At 45.5% G+C, this 20,000-nt stretch overlaps 1 non-coding gene and 1 pseudogene across 1 annotated transcript; one reads left to right on the top strand and one right to left on the bottom strand.

The window, feature by feature from the left end:
- Positions 1-6,795, top strand: part of LOC123090061 (NAD(P)H-quinone oxidoreductase chain 4, chloroplastic-like) — a 42,046-nt pseudogene extending 35,251 nt beyond the window's left edge.
- A 2,240-nt stretch (positions 6,796-9,035) lies between these two features.
- On the bottom strand, positions 9,036-9,122 carry TRNAS-UGA (transfer RNA serine (anticodon UGA)). The gene has a single exon. It is a non-coding gene; the product is annotated as a tRNA-Ser (tRNA).
- Between the last annotated feature and the right edge of the window lie 10,878 nt (positions 9,123-20,000).

Genomic DNA, 20,000 nt, shown 5'->3' with positions numbered 1-20,000 from the left:
TCATTGCTATTTGACTCGGACCTGTTCTGAAAAAGTCGAGGTATTTCAAATTGTTTGTTGACACGGACAAAGTAAGGGAAAACCTCTGAAAGAATTTCCATATTGACCTTGGACATATAAGAGTTCCGAATCGAATCTCTTCAGAAAGAAGATCTTTTGTCTCATGGTAGTCTGCTCTAGTCCCTTTACGAAACTTTCGTTATTGGGTCCTTCTCCTGTTGCTTGATTCACATGGCATCATCAAATGATACAAGTCTTGGATAAGAATCTACAACGCACTAGAATGCCCTTGTTGATGATTCATTACTGCGACTGCATCCAGCTCGAATAATGCGATATCTCACACCGAGTTCAAAGATACTTAACCCTTCCTCCTCTTACTAATACTACAGAATGTTCTTGTATGCCCAATACCTGGTATAAGCAGTGATTTCAAATCCAGAAGTGAATCGTACTAATTTCCTTTACGTAAGGCAGAGTTGGGTTTTTGGGGTTGATAGTGGAAAAGTCGACAGAGAAGGATCAGCATATCCTTGTTTAAATAGGTCCACTAGACCTTAGCTACTTAATTTCCTTTACGTAAGGAAGATTGGAATGATGGTATCAATGTGCCGCATTGAAATGAGAGTGGCTATATCGCTATCAATCAAGGTGGGACAGATCAGCCATCTCCACAGATTGCTAGTTTGCTGAAAACAATCCAGCTTTTGCCAAAAGAAAGCCAAACTCTCATCCAGATTCATCTCGATTCACATTTCTATATGATAATATGCACGACCGATTCTCGTATCTGCTGATACAAGAGATTCTTTCCAAAGATAACCCTAACCCCTGGGTGGGCGAAAGATGGAGACAATACTGCCGTTGAAGCACAAGAGTGAGCAGCAGTCCGGTCAGCCCTTGCTTTCTCAACTTGAGCAGGAAACTTCCAACCAAATAGGAGGGAGGGGCACTCTCAAATAGGAATGCAAACAAAAAATGCGTGCTTTTGAGTGTCAATTCCTCTTCTGACCGAAGTGAATAACAAACATCCCTTCCATCTGGACACTGAATAATGAGAGAATCGTACAAGTTATCGGAATCCGGGGCTAGAGTCTTTGGCTGAACATCCACAGATGATCGATTCCCTGCGCTAGCAAGTATTGGATTGGTGTGGGGGTTAGTTGTCTCACCATATGGTATAGATCGATAGATATATTTGATACGTCCTATAACATGGAGACGGAGATAGCCAAGCCCCTTTCTCGAAAGGCAAACCCTCTTTATCATCCAACACAGGATCTCCCTATGGAATACCACCAATGTCTTTCTCCATCTCACTCAATAGTATATATCGGTATAAATAGCTTAGCTCACGAAATAGAGCGAGCAAGAGCTCGAACTTGGTAGGAAAGTTCGGATAAGTCGACTAGACTCCTTAGTGCAGCGTACACTTGCTGAAGCAAAACGAGGCTCATCCATTTGTTTTGATCCGAATCACACTCTAGACCAGCTCTTCTTATAGAGAAGAAACTCCACTTTGACAGTCATGCGAGAGGGAAGAGACTCAAAGTTGATGAGAATAGTCGATTTGACCGGTATCACGAATAGCAGTTTTAGTAGAAAAGGGCGTTGATGATTGAAAGGATTTCTCCTCGAACCACTAGTAACTATGTCAGCTTTTGTCATTCTGATGATACTGAATCAGATCAATATTTGGAATAACAATATCTGATCTATCAAATCGATTGATCATCGAGAATGGAATAGTATAACATAGGAATTTGATCCAAACAAACTCCGAATTGGGCTTTCTTATTGGATCAGGAATCCCATTGCATTTTGCATCCTTTTCCATTTTGCTTCTTTCAGGCAGTTTTGGCTCGCAATAAAGCTAGGGTCCTGATCGAGCAAGACTACGTCCTATCTATCTACCTCTCCAAACACAATATCTTGAGTACCTATGATGGTGACTACATCTGCTGGCATGTGATGTTTGGACATAGAATCGAGTCCTTATGAATGGGCAAAGCCAGGTGCTCTCATTTTACAACGGTAGGGACGATTACTCCCATTACTGACAAGAAAGACACCAAATTCACCTTTAGGTGCTTCAACTGCGGTATAGGTAGAAGGAGCTGGTACGGAAAAACCTTCTGTATAAAGTTCGAAATGGTGAATTGAGGTAGAGTAGACCGATGATCCGGTAGTCATTTGGCCGGCTATGGAAAGAAAAAGCTTGAATCTGCTCCCCCTAAACTATAACGGGTCCCATCTCTCTCCAGACCTAACGTGGTAGTTTCCCATCATAAGGCTTTCCATCTATAGATTGAGCCATTACCCACCAAGGATCCCATTCGTTTAGAACTCAGTCGACTGCTTCTATAGATAAGGCGGAACGTCCTTAGTTCAGCATTATAGCACATAGTCTCCGACGCTACTACAGTGCTTCGCTAACTCGAAGCGCCTCGCTATGAGAATGACGCGTCGCTAATGCTCGGCTAAGTCGTCGAACCCTCGCGCTGACCATTCGCTTTCTCAGTAGCGAAAGCGCTTCTCTTTGCCCCTTAACTTCATAAAGTATTTGGAAAGAAAAGAAAGAGATTCTTGGTTTTATTGCTCCCGCTTCCTCATCTGCGCTCGTCAAGCCAACTTTGCTTTTTGGGAGGTGAAAGAGGGGTTGAAGCGGACATGTCGAAATGACAGCATCGAAGATATCTATATACACAGGAACGCTTATTCCGGACTGCATTCCGGAAAAAGTAGCCTACTCGACAGAAAGGGCGGGCACTCTCGGCGCGGAGGTAGGCACTCTCGTCTTTCAACCCCACCGTCACTTTGAATTTAGTGGGGCACTATTTACTTACAGCCTCTACGAGTTGCAAGTGAATGGGGCCGGTGCGTGGTGAACGGAAGGGTTCATCAAGCCATTTCTCGCCTTAACCCCTAAACTAAATAGGAAGAGGGGTACTTGACTAATAGGGGGCAATTGCATTGCACCTGACTGTGAGGGACCTCTTGATACCTTATGTTCACTTCCTAACTAGTAGCCGGTTTCCTGTCGCGGAAGCCTTTTCCCAGTGCGCAGAGCCCCGATGAGGAAGGTGTTAGTGCTTTCTCATGGGGTCAATAAAGCTAATCCCTCTTTTTGTGCCGGGAAGAAGACAAGAAAAGGCGAAGCCTTCTCTTGGTTTCCCAACCTGTTGCTTCTAAAGGCTACCCTCTCTCAGCTGGATTTTGGTCCAGCCTACTGCGAGGATCCCGTATCCCGTACATCGTCTTTCTCCCTCCTGGGTTCCCGTGGTTCCTATGCCGCCGCGTTTCCCGGTCCTTTTCTTTTAGTGCTTCGACCCGAAGCGATAGCTTGACGCGTTTTCCGTGGATAAGATGGCAGCGCTCCAGCTCACTAAATAATGGGACGGCAGTGGTCCGCCGGCAAGCTCGTTCTGATCCTGGACGCAGTACATTGGAATCCTGAAGCACCACCACGAACGCTACCGCACATGCGCCTGTGGTGCGGTAAGGCACCACCCTGTTGTGCCAGCAGCCAACTCCGGCGTGTCAGCTTAGTTATCCTCATCAAGCCACAACCTTGATGTCTAGCTTCCCAACTGGTAGACGGTTCCCTTTCCCCCGGATCAATGAAGAAGGGAGAAGTCAGTTGATTCCTCCGAAGAACCGGAAGCGAAGCGCTATGCCGGGGCGAGGGGACGGGAAAAGAAACTGCTCCGAAGAAAGATATTAGGGTTCCCAATGCTTCTCCACGCCCAACGAGATGCGCCAACCTCGGGATGCTTTACTCCTAACCCCACGGCTGTTCCGAGACGGAGCTTAACCTGAGTCTCGGTTAAGAACGGCGATGATCTACGTTTCACACGGCGCACGATTCCATGGATAGTTTCATTCGAGATCGTGATGGAGGACATAGCTTACGATCATCGGCTTTGATCATGCCACTAGGCATTTGATTAGGACATTGCACAATGATCCGAACACTTTGTCGCATCTCTTCAATACGGATACAGTAACGATCATAGCGATCTCCTCTGGTACCTACTGGTACGTCCAGATCCAATTGGTCATGAACATCGTAAGGTGCTGCTCTTCGCGAATCCCAGCATACCCCAGGTTGGGATGGGTAGGCCCACCACTTCACTTTTGCACTTTCACTTAGGCCCGGGCCAAGTCAGTGGGGGGACCCTGTCGGGCTCCTTCCCCCCCAAAACAAACTGTACGTTGGAGTTTCCCTTCATACAGCTCGAATCATTCTCAGATGCCCCGAGAGGCATCTTTCCTTATGATCTGGTGCGGGACGCTTGCGGAGTCCGTGCCTTCCGTACCACCACAGGTCGTTCTTGGGCAGATCCCGCTCCTAAACATAAGGGAGGGATAGGGGGAAAGGGGCCCTAAAAATCATATAAATAGGGTTGTAGAAAGACCACTTTCATTCGACGTTCTGGGGCGCCTGATTCGATCGACGAATTTGGCGAGCTGATCCGCTTTGATCCAGGAGAAAGCCCAGTCAGCCACCTTTTCGGTGCAGGTCACGTGACCTACAGCTCGGCCTTCGCTTTTTGAGATTTCCTCTACCCACATCTCTATGTGCCCGCAGCACTTTCATATGGAGAAAGATGGGCTTACCATGTTCCATCAATAGCACCTAACCTATGCCGATTTTGGCGGACCGTGCTCCACCCCGGTGAACTCATGCGGTTCCGACGTGCCCAGAGGCCAGAGGCAAATCCATTCACGGTCCGTAGGACCAACACCATTCTAAGGTTGATGGCCCACCCCGCCTAGAATAGGAATCTTTGACTGGGCTTACACACATTCGCTCACTTACGCTGTCCCCCCTCAGCTCACCCTAGCCCCGGGTACGTCATCTCCAAGGCTTCACACAAAATCTTCACTGACAACATATGCATGCTTTTGTAGGGTCAGGCAGAACCGTTGTTGCCTGATGGGAACTTCCCCCATATTGCTATCAATGTCTTCATGTCGCACGACCTCTTAACATTACACCACTGAATCCCCAATCCTTTGCTTGTTGTGCAGTGACAGTACCAATATCCACTAATCGGTGTTTCCAGATACGGTTGCCGGTTGACATCTCTTCTAATTCGTCGATACGAGAAGCAAATTGTTGTGTGGAGGAATCAATATCTCGACATAAGCCAAGAGGCAAATCTTGTGCCACTCCACCAGGTCGTATGAAACTGGCATGCATCCTGGCTCCCGGGACTCTTTCATAGAATTCCAACAATTTCTCCCGCTCCTCAAAAGCCCAAAGGAACGGAGTTGATGCTCCCACACCCATAGCATGAGTAGTTGAAGCAAGTGAATGATTTGAAATTCGAGTTATTTCATAGAATAACACTCTTATATATTGAGCTCGTAATGGTACCTCACAATTCAAAAGTCTCTCTACGGCTGAAGAATGAGCGTGTTCTTGGGCCATCGTAGAAACATAGATAGGGTCAACGACGGAATGAACAACGAAACTTTACGACAGCTTTTTCATACACGTTCACTTGCATCACATACACAAGTGCTCTTTGAACCGTGCAATAAGGTCACCCATAACACGGCTCTCCCACTGGAGTTACCTTAGCCCCGGGCCATGCTATTCCATGATATTGGAAAAAGTTGACTAATTATTATCATCGTCTTGAAAGCTGGGCGCCTTTTGAATATGAGTGGGGCTCCTAGTCTAGGCGGCGCCTTCATGGAGCCAAACCGAAGGAAGAGCAAAAGGGCGAGGCCACACCCGGCTTCGAATAGGAGGGGGGCTTAGCTCTGGATCCCGCCTGCTTGCAGAAATGAGTGGATCAGAAAGGGGGCCGGGTTCTATTTCCGGGCCGGGCAGGAGGTGAAGGCCAGAAGAAGAAGAGAAGTGCGCCTTCCCGGTAAGGAAGAGGATAAAAAGGTGCTGTCATCTATCTCGACCTGTTTCCCGAGGCATTGGAAATGAAGACCGGCTCAGAGAATCACTGGCGTGCTTTCTCTCCCCCATCGTTTCGCCAACAAAGAAGTCATCCTTGACTTGACTATTGACCATTCCATCCCTACCGAGCCGCCTCTTCTAAGTATTTACCTCTGCCTTTCTTTTTTGAGAACATACCCTTCAAATCAAAAAGAAAAAAAGAAAGAAAAGTTCCTCGTCTGTGATTTAATGGGCCCTAAGGGAGTTTACTCGACCCATTCTCCAGTCTCCCACACTGCTCAAGTGTGCGACTCCATATGAGGACCTCCTTCCCTTTTGCTCTACCCACTCTGCATTCACACGGTTATCAAAGCGGAGGAAGGGCGGGCAGCAGGTACCACGAGCCCTCTGTCCCACACATCTATCAAGAAGCAAGTGTAGTTCACCGGTTCCACCGAATGCTCCTATCTCTCGGCAAAGATCGTGTGAGTGTGCAGTTATGCTTCGGATGCTTCGCCATGGAATAGATCGATTCAGTTCCCCTTCTTTTCTGGTGCACTCGCTTTGTATCTCCGACACACAAGGAACGATGCGGTGGGAAGAAAGCTGCCCTAGCCTCTGTCCGGTCGATCATTCCGCTGGCATCTTGCATTCACGCCTCCGTTTGACTGCCGCTCGGGAATGTAGTTGTAGATACGTGAGTCTTAGTGGGTCGTTGGCTCCACCTCTTATCTCCTTCTACGACATGCTGTAGTCGTCGCCATATTCAATATGTCACTTAGTCATATCTGCCTCGCAGCGGGTCAGCACCTCCGAAAGAAAGGGAGGGAGGACTTCATTCAGTGACTCCGCGATCGCCCTCTAAACGATCAAAATAAGGTAACGCTTGAAGATAAGTTTTGTACTCGATTAATTTCTCAGTCCCTCTAGTCGGGTGGGCACCGGCCGGCCGGATCCCCCTGAAAACTGTACGTGCGGGTCTCCCCGCATGCGGCTCACGCCATTTGAGGTGGCCCAGCCCAGCATTCATTCTAAAATCCTGTAGTGAAATTGAGACTGCTCGACCTCGGAAGCAAATTCGCGTGTAGGCAGCGCTGTCTTAATACCGTTGAGTGTATCTATTCATTGATACATTGGCTCGCTCCCCCCCTCTTTTTTCCAGAATGAATGAGCCGCTCGGACCTTCCATTTCCGTCAAATGACCCAGCTTCCCCTGGCTCTTCCACCGTCCGGGCTCCCTTTCCTCCCTATGCTCCCCCGGTGCAGGCCCACCACGCTTTGCGCCTGCGGCGTTTTCGCCAAACGGTCTTTGCCAGTAGTGCCATCCTCCCCGCAGGCTGTCTGTATGGGTGGGTTGTCCCTTGCTGCTATGTTCTGTTAGGCGCTATGAATTACAGGAAATTCAGTGGTTGACTTGGACAGCAGGCGGGTTACACGTTCCACTATGCCGAGATGTGAGGTGCAGGTGGTGATGATCACCCCGGGGTATGCGCTAGCGCCCTTGACGGGCACTCCAGGACCCGCCTACGTTCGTGAAAACCCAGGTCCGTCCTCCGACCAGATGTGTGGATAACGAGGCCACCTTCACAACCTTCTCCCTTCTATCTTTATCCAAAGTCAGGTAGGGCGGTTCGCTTGAGTTGCTCAACCGTCCCTTTGCCCGGTGCTCATGACGCGCTACGGAACCTCCACCGTGCTAGCGGCATAGGAGCCTACTCAGCGTCAACGGCTTCGTGCCGCACTGGAGTGATCCAATATGTGGTTCCGCACGTTCCACCACTTCTCCGTTCATTTCCAATACTGATCGTGAAACACCATGAGCAGCAGGATGTTGAGGTCCGGAATTCAAAGTGAAATTCTTGATTTGCCCGTTCCTAGTCGTCATGGGAAAGAAATAAGAAAGAAATAAGAAAGAGATTATTCCCCTAGAGCTTGTCCAGTACCACCAGTACTCAAAATGCATCTCCGCGCGTCTACCTGGCGCTTTTATTAGCCGCCTTGCATGCAAGCAAAGCGCTATTGGCGGCAATTAATAGCTCACTGAGTGATGATTGATGCAGTCAGTCAGAGCCCTCGATTATTCTATTCCTGATAGAAGGATCATGGCGCCCCGGAAGCATTCCATCCAGCAGCAGCATCTCCTTCAACCACGCGAGGACAAAACTGATGTTAGCTACATTCGAGCGTTCACCGCACAGAGGCGATCTCGAACACTACCTATGATAATAAATCCAAAGGAAAGGTCGACAAAATGATTCAATCTGACTTTCTCGGTATTCTGGATTGAGTAAAAAAGGGATATATGAAGCTCAAGGCCTTGCCAAAACCGTCATGGCCCTATTATGTATAGGCCGTACTAAGCCAATAGCGAATAACAAACTCTTTCCTGCTCCCTCGACCTTAATTAACTCCCCCATCCTGCCAAGCCTCAGCTGCCAGCCCATTGTATCTAAGCACACTGCGGCAAATTGATACAACTAGCTAAAGATCTCGCATCCGACATCTCTGGCCGAACGGTTAGGGAACACTAGGGCGCCTGGGTCAAAATTCCGCTTACCAAACAAGATGTCGAGAGGCGAACTCTGTAATTCCCCTCCTGCAAAAGTGATAGCGGCTGTAGCATCCGTGTGGAAGAGGGTAAGCTTTCGGAAACACCTTTTTCAAATTGGAAAGGATGAATACTTGTGTTGGGTCCTGCAGACCAGGATAGCCTCAGATCAAAACCTAATAAATGTACCTGGGGTTGATCATATTTTTGGGGCAATAAGTATTCCGGAATTTGAGCGCTTATGTAGATCAAAACTCTGCCACCTGAATACTTGATTCATTAAGGTCGTCACCCTATACCCGGAAGTCTCTATCGTTTTCTTTGTCTGTTAAGCTTCACAGGGTTGGGACTCCCTAAATCAAACTGCAATCGTTGTTTATCAACCACTCACGACGACACCGAGATCTTCGACTTAGCTCCCACAGGTCATCCACCCTGGGCGGAAGATAACAAAAGGGAGACAAAGTCCTAACTAAATCAACACACAATAACCTCAACCTTCTACCCATTCCATCCATCATATCAGTCGAGTCGAGGAGATTCGTTCTCATCTATAGATAAGGCAAGAGAGAACTTATGACCTCGCGGATGGAGAGGGATTCGAACCCCCGGTATTCCTATCAATACTTCGGTTTTCAAGACCAACTCTTTCAACCGCTCAGACATCCATCCCTGCGCTCGCCCGCCCTATCTATCTGCGCGCTGGCAGGTAGGGGAAACTCTATGTGATTCGCTACGCTTGCTTGCGCCCCACCCCGTAAGCTGACTCTATTGCCTAGCGGTTAGCGACACTTATCTGGTAGTACGAATCGCTATGCTTCGCTTCTTTCTATATGATAATATGCACCGTCGGTTGCAGCGCTCCCTGCGGGTAATAGCAAGAGAGTGAAGAACGAATGATCCTCAAAAAAGTCAGCAGTGAATGAGTCCGACTCGAGTTCGTGAGTCAAAGGCATGGCAAGAGAGCGAGTTCGACTCGTGAACGGTCCGCAAGTGAAGGACCGATCCTTTAACGCCAGTACTATTGCAAGACTGGTACTTGGCGGCTCATGAGCAACATATAGAAAAAGGTTGCCCATCACTCCCTCGCTCCTTTTTGAAGGCCCACCGCTCCCCCTTTCTTTAAGTATCTATCCCGGCTTGCATTTTGGGGCGAGTACTATAGTTCCTCCATAATCACACAGAACGCCCAGCTTCGAAGAGCTGCTCTCTCCCCAGTCCACAGTAAGGTGTGGAATCTGGATCTACTATGTGTTCTGACTCTATTGGATCAAGTCAGATACTAATCCTTCTACTACTACTACTTAGGAGATCAAATGCTATATTTCAGAGATTGGACTCTCTTACTGTGTTTTTTCAGGGCTGTTCCCGAGCCAGGTTCCCTGGATCCATTCTTACCTAAATGGATGAATGAAGAAGGGGGTATTCCTAGGCACTAGTTATTTTCTTATGTGTGGACTTCGACCTTACAAAGTATGAGTCTGTGCCTTCCTAAGTTGGTCCTGAATTTCCAATGAAGTTTTGATTTTCTCGAGGGACGTAGCAAACTGTTTGGTTGGCCCCGAGCATTCTAAAAATAGAGTTCTGCCTGGACAATGTTGATAACGGGAAATCTCTAACCTCCGTGGTGGGTGTGAAGAAGGGTACAGCTAGAAAGCGAGAGAATATCTTTATGGATATGAGTCTGAGGCAGAAGTCTCTGAATGCGGGCCTGACGAACCTTTTGTACCAGGATCATCACGAGACTCTGTTTCTGTGGTAGATGACTCAATAGGCAGGGCCTAGAACCTCTAAAGAGGGTGTGACCAATCACCAGATCACGATCAAGAAGAGTCAAAGCTGTCTTACTAGCGCGAGCAATCATCCAACTATGGTGGTTTCTCAACCGATGGGTACATTTCTGTTGCACATTGTGAGTTCATATTTTCTTTTCTAAGAAACAAAAGTTCGAGCAGATGCCGTTCTAGCAGGTACAAGAACTCCTGTTCGGTAGGCATCTGCTTTAGCAATGTCTTTATCCTCGATCAACAATTTGAGGAAGACGAGACAGAAGCCTTTGGATGAAACCAATGAATCTTCCGATCCAAAAGGCTAAGGGGTTAGGCGCTCACCTACTATCTACACATTTCCTCTTTGGCGTTGGCTCCACCAGTTTTGACTGCGAGTCGCTTTAGTTATCTCAAATCTTTGGCAGGAAGGGGCCAAGCCAAATAGTGCTCTTTAGAAGCGTAATCCGTGCTTGAAACTCCTTCGCTAGGATCCAAAAACCTATGCTTCAGCTCTTCCTCGCCAGGGAATGCTTACTCTTCTCGATCAAGATTTTGGAGACTTTGAAGCTCAAGGACACGACAACGCTTGAAACAAATGCTTTGTTTTGGCACCTTCGTCTTCCTTTCTAACATTAGTAAATTCGAGCTAATGGGACCAGTTTTTAATTGCCTAGAGGGTGGAGAAGTCACATCATCTGAGGTTTGTTGTGGGTTCAATTATGACCCCGGTCTAGAAGACGGAGTGGTTGCACGTGTAAGTACATCATGTTACATATCTATTTTAAGCTAAGCTAAATGGCTAAACTAAACAATTTTCTATTAAGCGCGGCATCCTCTCTTCGGGGCGAGCCCTATCGATGATTTCATTCTGTACAATGTGAAACCTGAAATACCAACGGTAGTTTCCAAGTGCCATCTCTATTCGACTCCCATGCTTATTCTTGAACGCTTGAAGGGGAAGTCCGGGCTGGGTCAGCTAAAGGCGGAGCCGGGCGGGATATGGTATTAGCTCTCTATGTGCTATTAGCTTAAGCTTATCACTCCAACTTATTACCCTAGGCAGAGGGGGGTAGGGGAGCATCAGTAGAGAGTCTCCGTACCCGGTACAAGATCCTGGCTTATATAAATTCATTCCAGGTTATGGCTGAACTGGTCTCACCGCTTCCTTCCTCAATGCTAGCGGGACCCTTGCTTTCCATTGCCTTTTGAAGGGGACCGACCATATGCATACTTCTTTTTGTACAACTTTGCTCTGTTGGAGCCTTTGCAATAAGAAAGTGGATTAGGAGAGAGAGCTCGCAGACGATGTTCCCTTCCTTCTATATATCCATATATCTATCGCCCCGGGGCACTCCAGAGCCAGTGTGACATTCTATCCGAAATGCATGCATCTCACATTAGGTAGCCATCCATGACCCCGTGTGTGTTTCCCAATTGCTCATCCAAACCATCATTTCTTTCTTCCATCCCGGAACGGAGATCTGACCCAAGGAAGGAATTGCCTTCTTTCTCATGCCAACCAGATGGATGCGGCCTAGAGCTGAGTGAATTCCCGCTGGGTGAGCGCTATGGAGATAGGCCAAGATCAATGAAAATAACCGAGATCGATCGGTATCCATCGCTCAGAGAGCTTCTTTCTCCCCGATATCTGTATCTGCTTTCGGACGGCCAAACAAGCAAGAAGAAGGAAACTTCCATTTCGCATAGCTGCTAAAGTAGTAGTTTTTGTCAAATCATACTTCTGACCAATAGTATCAGTGGCTTTATGCGTCCGCAACCTAGTTTTGTATCTGCATAGTGAAGGAAAGAAAGAAGCATGTTAAGGTGACTTGAGGGAAAGACTGATCCTGATAGACAAGAATGGTATGGTTGGATTGCCAGTGAATAAGCAGCAAGGCTAAAGCAGGGATTGGATTTACTTCTTCTATTGTCAGTAGCATCATTTGCCTTCCACCCTCTCAAGAACTTCCTGAAGCCCTGAGACACTTGTTGCCAATAGTCTGGAATGGAACATTTGCAACAGTTCTTGTAGGCCATTTCTGTAACAGCATATCTCTAAACCCTTCTTGCGGATGGTTCAAAACGAAACTTAGTGGCAGCCCCTATCTTCCCCATTTTCTAGAAGTAAAGGACAATGATCTGACCCAGCTTGCAAGAGGGATAGTAAAACTTAGGAAATAAATCCTCAGAAGTTGAAGAAACCAGAACTCTATCCAAAACTTCTCTCATTGGCCTGTCTTGTTTGTTAGTCCAGGCCACCAACCCTTCTCAGTTCCTGTAGTTCAGTTTCAGATATGAAAGCATTAAAAGCTTCCATCCTATTAATATGTATTCTGCCATTGTTTCATGAGCAAATCTGATCATGTCCCGCAAAGGTAGATCAACACTCTGCATAAAGTTAGTGAGCTCTGACAAAAACATAGCTCTTAAATTTGGTTGGACCATAAACATCCATCCAAGCACAATTATCACAATGCCTCTATACTCAAACACCATGGAGAAATTGAGCCTCCCCAATGAGGTCTGCATCCATGACATCCAGATTGACTCCAATAAGCATTCCACCTTTACTGCCACTTGCTGGCTTGCAAAACCACTTGAAAATCTTTCTGCCACCAATTGCCATTAACTCTTTATCTGAGAACTGTTCTCTCTTAGTTTCTTGCACACAAACTATGTCCACCCACTCTATCACTTCAGAAGGTTGCCCCCTTCTACCTGGCCAGGCCCCTCACATTCAAGATTAGTGTCTTCATGGCGGTATCTGTTTTCTTGTTATGCCTCCTCTTAGCTCTGCTCGTAGTGTTCTTGTCACCAACTGGTATACAAGTACTGTGATTATCTAACTCTTCAATAATCTGAGTAATATCCTCATTCTCTGAATCAGAGCTTAACTCGACACTGGAAGACTGCTCCTTCTCATGAGCAGCTAACTTCTTTTTCTGAGCAGCTTCATAAAGCAATGCTTGAGCAAGTTCTCTTGCTTTAATAGAATTTATAGACCTGTCAATTTCCTCCTGTGTACTGCCCAACACTAGACCACTATCTACAGCAGATTTTACTAGACTAGCAGAATCAATGGAATTGCAAATAGCATATTTGTTAGTAGAAGACATACCTGGTTCATCAAGATTCTTGCGTGAAGCCATCCTTTCTGCACGTTGTTGAATAGGCATGCCATCCTTCGGGATCCTATCCTAGCACTTGTCCTCGTTGCTTTAATTCTTGCGTTTGCACCTCATTGAACTTCTCTTGTTCTTTGGTCATTCCAGAAAAAACCTCCATACCTTAATAATAGGGGCTTGTGTATAAAGGAAAGCAACAAACCGGTCAAAGGCGAAGCTGTTCTATCTCAACTCTCTAACTTGAAGGAAGATGTGGCGGATCTCAAGGCTGGCTCTATTCCAAGTACAAGTTTCGAGGTGAAATGCGTTGATGTGGCCAATCGATATACAGTATAGTTGAATGGTTCGACAAGTTCACATGCCGGAGCTTCCTATTCTCCGCGATTCAATTGGTTCTTCTGCCTTGCCTTCTTATCTATCGGTCCCAAGGTCAAAGAAATAGGTTCAGTGCTTCGACCTCCCAAAGGTTAAAGAAAGACATCGGTATTAAGACGACTCCCTCCGGATGATGATATGTCCCAACCATCTATAGCCCATGGTTCGTTACTCGGGAATTTGGAGAGGTCAGATGAGATAGATGGGTGTGTTCAAAATGGAATGAGCCCCTTTTCTCATGTTTGCATTTTTGTTGTCCACAAACAAATAAAGAGTCCGAAAAGACGTACGCATAACAGACTCGGTACCTAGGTCAATGGGTTCAGTGGAGAATTGTGTTACTGTAATAGCGAAGGTATCTATGAAATGCAGTACCAAGGTAAATGAAATTGAAAGGCACCTCTAACAACAGAATCAAAAGGGATTTGGCGGCTATAGACGACTCAGAGGGGTTTTCATAAAGAGAAGCTTTCGCGTAGTACACCTATTTTTCTATAGAAGTGAATGGCCCCTTAGTTGGCTAGTCTGATCAATCGGCAGGCTCAGCCTCTACGTCGTATTCTGATATAGAAAGAAAAGAACCGAACTCCTGGAGGGTGAAAGAAGAATCTCAAGTTGATACTCTGCCAAGGGATCTGTCCACAACTGGTACTTCACATGCCTTAGAAGTAGATTTGAATGAGAATGAATGAAATGAGCAAACGTTACTAGGAAGGTGAACTCGCTATCAAACTACTGCCTGCGCTAGGGGAAGCACGAAAGAAAAACCTGTTTCAAGCAAGATCTGATACCCTTGAAGGACTCCCAGGAATGAGAGAGCAAGTACAAGGACAATCTTATTTTCTAAGGATAGGCGGTATTCCATAATTAACATAGTTCGGTTAGAGTGGATTTGAAAATCTACAGCAGATCGATAAGTTGCTAATTTAGCTAAGGCAACTCCACTACGTAATCTAGCTCTCCATAAGAGGGTATTCCCAATGAGACAAGTAGTTTATCGAAGGGACCCTCTGTCTGAAGATTGTAGTCCGGATTTCTCGAAATAGAATAATTGAATGAGCAGGTGTAGATGGTCAATCTCCATCTTGAAGCCGAGTCTCTCTGTCTTCTTATTTTATATAAAGATATAGAGAATAACTCGATCGATCTTAGAATGATTTCGTGATCTGATCTTCATTTGGGCGGCTTTCGCTCAATCCGTGGCTGTAGTGATAAGGCAAATCAAAGGGGTTAAAAAAGAAGATATAGAATTGTAGCTAACGGGGTTCGCTCGCCCTCGCCTGTCACTATAGTGTGTCAAGTTTCTCTCTTTCCAATCGGGATTTTTTAGGTGTGAAGTGAAGTTCACCAGAAACGCTAGCTATATGCTTAAAACAGGGTACAAGAATGAAGAAACCATGAAACCAACCTAAAATCACTGCCAGCACTTAGTTAGTTAAAGCCCAGGAACCACTTGTGTTACACCGGTGAAGCAGAAGCTCCAAAAGCTGTCCGAGGAGCCAGCCATAGGTGGGTTCTTTACTGGCCATAGGTAGGTCCCTTACTGCTAGATCCTCTAAGCAGGGAAAGATCGTAGCTAGTATGAATTGGAAGAACAATCATACCGAACCCAGGATCCAGCAACTATTCTTCCTTCATTCAAGACTCGCTTTTCTCGCGGGTTGAATGAGTGAGCCTTGGCCATACATACTGAGATTCAACAGTCAACTTTGGAGTCCGTCCTAAAGCCCCAATAATCTACATAGGTGATACCAGGGTAGGTACTTGAAAGACGATAATAGAAGCCATGCTGATGTACCTTAGCTTTTCCGCTCTTCCAATCCTAAACAAGATCATAAATAAGAGTCCCAGGCCGCTTAACGCCCTCTTAGCACATATGATAGGAGCTGGCATACAGAATTACAAGAAGTTGGTACTTTTTCCAATCCTTTCTGCTTTCTCACCAGCAAAATAGGATCGATCGCGAAATCAAAGAAATCTTTCACCTCACTTCTAAGATGAGCTAGCGCTCGCATCACCTTTCGATATCCTATATTTTTGATATTCAACAAGTAGCATTTCCACGGCATTCGTTAGATGGATTTCACTACCCCTCATCTACTCCTCAGCTGGGTATCTATTTCTCAATACGGTGCTTTAGTGATGGATTCTGGCATCGCATGGATCTCTTAATCAAATAGGGTCTCCCGGATAGGTCAAAATGAATGTGACACCCGTGATAGGACCACTACTGATTAAACTAAGCCCTTTAAGGAAGGCGTACGGCTAACACTTGGACTGAAGCATGAGCTGGTTCAAACCACTATACCTGATATATCACGAAATCTATACTGGATTTTCAGCGCTACGCTCAAGGTCAGGAAGAAGAAGAAGTGTGTGAGATTGTAATAAGTGTGATTGGAGAAGCTTTTAAAGAAGTGGAGGAAGTAGAATGGATAAATTCTATCAATTTCTAGCTCTCATAGCTGAATGAAGAAATAGATAATGGGATGCATTAATAGTTTCATCCAATTCCTAGCAAGTCAAGTACATAATAGTCTAATTGAGTATTTAGAAAAGCCTGTCTAAGACAAGTCGGTGTTGTATGCTGAGTGTGGTTTCTTCCTGTTTCCGGAGTAGCCTCTATATATTGAGTTTATAGGATGGAGTCCATATCCCTCCTTTTTACTTCATGGATCTTGTCAGCATACAGGATACTATACTGTCGTAAAGAAAGCGGGTATCTGAGAATATGGATTAGCAGCGGATACCAGATTGGTAAAAACCTGCTCAAAAAGCTAGAGTTGATGGTTCCGGGAAAGCTAAGCTAAAGCAAGCAGTAAACTAGTGGGTGCAAGCACGTTAATGAAAAAAACGTGATAGAAAATCCTACCGTTAGCAGCGACTGCGACACTTCGTAACAGCTCCTTAGAGATCAATGTCTTATTGGTATTTGCTCGATTGCAGGCAATAACGTTAGTAAATTAGGTGAATGTACATAAATCGAGGTACACGAGTCTAGCCAGGTATAGGTAGAAAAGGGGTATAGTAGGTCTCATGGAAAGGGAGATAGTGGGACGAATAGTTCATCGTGCAAGTGTTACGAATAGATAGGAGTCTCGACTCCGTCCTTCGAAAAGAAGATGGTTCGTGCTAAGGGTGACTAAAGGCAGAGAATTTTGTACGCCAAGAAGAAAAGAAATTTTGTAGGGGTGAGAATGAACTTTCAAACCCTTTTCTTGCCCCTATCCTTTTAGCTTTCGATAACTTCTATCGCTTCCTAATCATATGAGTCTAGTGCAACATACTACTACTAATATGGAGTCATATTCTTCTTAAGCCTCCTTTCCCAGATCCAAGTTCCGAATCCCATGGAGAGATCAAGACAATGCAGCAGGGTTGGCAAGCATACCTGTATCACTGAGCAAATCCAAAGCATACTTTCCCTCTAAAGAGTGAAGAAAAAGACTTGGTACAGCTAGAATACCGAGTGGATGTGGAATCCTACTTGAATTCAAGTCAGAAAAGGAAACTCGAATCCGAAACTTGCTTACTTCGGCTTGATCAGATACTGGAATCCAATCGGGGAACTTGGTTATTGACCCACTAATCTTTCCCTCTTTCGAGTCCAAGTCTCAAGAGGGCGCTTAGGCCGGGCCCTTCTCTAGAGTTCCGATACCGATATCACTATTTCAATTAGTTGATTGATTTCCCTTAGAATTTCATTCCTCCTCAAGTCCCAGTTTCGGTCAAGTAGTGGCAAGTATCATCTGTATTTGGCAGATAAGCTTTCACATGCATGAACTGAACTACCGAGATCTTTTCTTACTTGGCAACTAGAGCCTCTCCTTCGGGATTCGAGATTGAAGAAGAGGAAAACTGCTTCTAAAGGGAACTGATCCGAAGCAACAAGTCCTAGACCTATAATGCAGGTACCCTAGTCTTGAAATATGCCATGAAGAATGAAATCTCTTGTTTTCATTCATATCATCAAAACAGTGATTCTTTCACGGACACCCCTCAATTCAAGAGTTCCGATTGGATCAACAAGAATCCAATCTGTATGCCAAGAAGAAAAGAAAGGGATTTCATCAAGTGCAGACAAGAAAGATACCAAAATCAGGAACCATGGAAAGCAGATACCTGATTCTATATATATATATATATAAGAGGGATATAAGTGCTGGATCTGAACTATTTCAATTAGTGAATTGGCGAAAAAGCAGGAATGAAGGTTGGGACAGAAAGGGGAGAGGAGAGACCGGACGAGGAAAACAAGCACCCCTTTTAGGATTCTAGGAAACAAGCAATACTTTCCCATCTTGAACTGAAATGAACAGAGCACAGATACTACAATCAGAACTGGAATTCCCTTCTTTGAATTCAAAAGCCCACCCGGACTTGAGAAGTAGCTTGTTCAATTTGTCCTCTGCAGAAGCGAAACCTGTTGCCAAGAGATCGAAATTCCAATCAAAAAATAAGTACTTTGAATCAAGAAATGACATTGCATAGAAGTGAAGTGAACTAGAGAATTCCAGTCAGAAAAGCAATCGGATACTGAAATCTCTTCTCTGAAAGCTAAAGCTTTACAGATTATAGGAAAGCAAGCACCACGAAGGGCAGTACCCAAACTATAGGTTATCTTGTGTCTGGGCAAGCAAGGTCAAGTAGTGGCATCCTATTACCCTAAATGGAAAGCAAAGTAGGTTATTCAGCCATCCCTCGCGAACAATCAGAAGTCCCAGTTTCCTTAACTAATCTCGCCAATTTATCACTTGACCGACCCAGAGAGTGAGAAAAAAGCAGCAAAAGGAGTAGCTTGCAGTGAGGAATGAAAGCTGGTGTTTTACCACCATTCAGCAAGAGAAACCCACTGGAACCTTTTCATAGGACCATAGAAAACATGTTGCTTCCTGTATAGAGATGACTGCTTCTTTAATGAAGTTGATCGTCTATCTCAAGTGGTGGTGATCGACTCCATGAATAGCCTGAACCTGAGAAATGTATATCTGCAAACGGGAACTTCCTATTGTCTCGAATCAGGTCTGCTATTTCTATTCATAACTCTCTGGCTGGAATCGACCAAAATAGCCCTTGACGGCAATAAGAGGATCCTAACCACTACACGGTTCGAAATCTCAATCGAATGATACCTCAATTGAACCTGCTGAGTCAATTATTGGAAAGATATCACTATCAGCCTCACAGCAATCTTTAGGAAAATGCAGACACAGTAGTTTTTTCGAAACTTGTTCAGACACCGCAAGCAACTACCAGTATCGATCTTCTAAAGAAATGACCTTCGTTGCCGAAGTGATAGACAAACAATTCTATAGCGAACTTGGACTAGCGACACATTTCTCCATATATGAAATTCAATTCACCCGACATCAAAGAGAAGCTCAAGCTCGGGATCAAAGATCAGCTACAGATCGGGCTGGCATTCATCATAGTCGGCAGCTTACTTTTGACTGAAACATTTACTTTGCACTACATCCATAAGAATCTGATGGAAAATGACTGCAACGCAATCAATTTATCCCTTCCTCGTGCGCGCGTATCGTATATAGTTCAATGAGAAACAATGCTTTCTGATATTCACAAATTGGATTCGAACCAATGTCCCCCGACTCCTCTACCGAATAAGGATCGTGATTCACATTTCCTCGTTCTCTTTCTAGCTGCCCATATGGGTGGCTGCTATCATCCCCTTTTGATAGCTTCTTATCCGCATCCGCGAGCATAAGCGGAATAGCCTGAACACTCATAGCGATTACCTCAACCCTTGACTTTCCTTTGGCTCCGCTCGGTGGGGGGGACCCAATGTACCAATTCTTTCACTCGACCCTGCTCCTTCTTCTTTCTCATTTGCCTCTTTCCCTCTCTCCTGCTCCCCTCGACTGTCACTCTATGGAAAAGCTAAAGCTTTCCTAGCGCTTGGTGAATAATCTTTCTATAGGGACAAATAAAAGCCCAGTTTTGACCTTGCTGCATATAACATCTAGCATTTCATGTGTCTGAATGTAACAGCTAATAATCTGGTTTGCAAACCTATCTTTGCCCTCCTCGACTACGGGAGCCCTCCATCGTTGCAGTACAATAGACGTTAATTTCAAGCGTAGCTTACTGGACATACGGTCAAGAACTTCTTGCAGCCTTCGAAAGAAGACTTTAGACATGACGCCAACACCTACAATAGGAATGCCGAATAGTATATCATCTGCGTAGCGAGCGAAATAGACGTACTTGGTAGAATCTCCATTCTCCTCTTGGGACATAGCATCGAATTGCAAGTCGAGTTG

This window comes from Triticum aestivum, chromosome 4B, assembly GCF_018294505.1.
Source record: "Triticum aestivum cultivar Chinese Spring chromosome 4B, IWGSC CS RefSeq v2.1, whole genome shotgun sequence".
Lineage (NCBI taxonomy): Eukaryota > Viridiplantae > Streptophyta > Magnoliopsida > Poales > Poaceae > Triticum > Triticum aestivum.
Note: the sequence above shows the minus strand (reverse complement) of the source record. Positions and strands in the feature narration are given on the sequence as shown.